The sequence below is a fragment of the Otolemur garnettii genome, unplaced genomic scaffold (assembly GCF_000181295.1).
Source record: "Otolemur garnettii isolate 467f Iridium unplaced genomic scaffold, OtoGar3 scaffold00007, whole genome shotgun sequence".
In the NCBI taxonomy this organism is placed as follows: Eukaryota; Metazoa; Chordata; class Mammalia; order Primates; family Galagidae; genus Otolemur; species Otolemur garnettii.
In genome coordinates this window covers 29,061,405-29,062,092 of record NW_003852402.1, presented here as the reverse complement: position 1 = coordinate 29,062,092, position 688 = coordinate 29,061,405, and the positions used below count along the sequence as shown (strand labels likewise).

General features: G+C 41.1%; 1 non-coding gene across 1 annotated transcript; it reads left to right on the top strand.

Moving 5' to 3' along the window:
* The first annotated feature begins 359 nt into the window (after positions 1 to 359).
* LOC111723072 lies at positions 360 to 463 on the top strand. Its single transcript, XR_002771695.1, has one exon. It is a non-coding gene; the product is annotated as a small nucleolar RNA U13 (small nucleolar RNA).
* The last annotated feature ends 225 nt before the right edge of the window (positions 464 to 688 follow it).

The window sequence follows — 688 nt, the reverse complement described above, 5'->3', positions numbered from 1 at the left end:
CAGGAAGTTTTCAAGTTATGGAATCCTTGTAATTCCTCCTGGAATTAGAATCTATACTAATCATGTTAATAGCCACTCTTTGGGGGAAAAGACATTTATCTTGATTACACACTCTCTTTTCATAGGAAAGGTGTGGAGAGTGCACGATATTTTCTAAGTGCCACCACATATGGTATACATGTATATATACATGTGTATTATATAATCGTAGATCTGATTTTCATGGCATTCATAGGGAATAGGGAAGAGGCAGTTTCTATTACACATAGCTAATAAACTTGAAGGCTGAACAACTTGCCAAAAGATATCCACTGATCAAGCTGAACCAGCTAATCAGATAAGAAATTATTCAATTCTTGTTCCTTTTGTAGTTCACAAAGGTGATGCCTGGATGTTTGCAGGCATGTGTGAGATGTGCCTACCTCAAACTTTGTTACCACATCAGCACATTACTCACCTGATGTGAAAAAATGGTCAGTTAAAAAGAAAGAAAAAATATTCATTTCCTTTTTTTTTTTTTGCCTGGGGACCCTTGCCCCCGATATCCACCTGGCATGTTCCGTCCCTTCCTCTAAGTCAGGGGTCCTCAAACTTTTTAAACAGGGGGCCAGTTCACTGTCCCTCAGACCAGTGGAAGGCCAGACTATGGGCCCCGGGACGAGTCAGCTGCTAAGCAGGACAGGCAGCG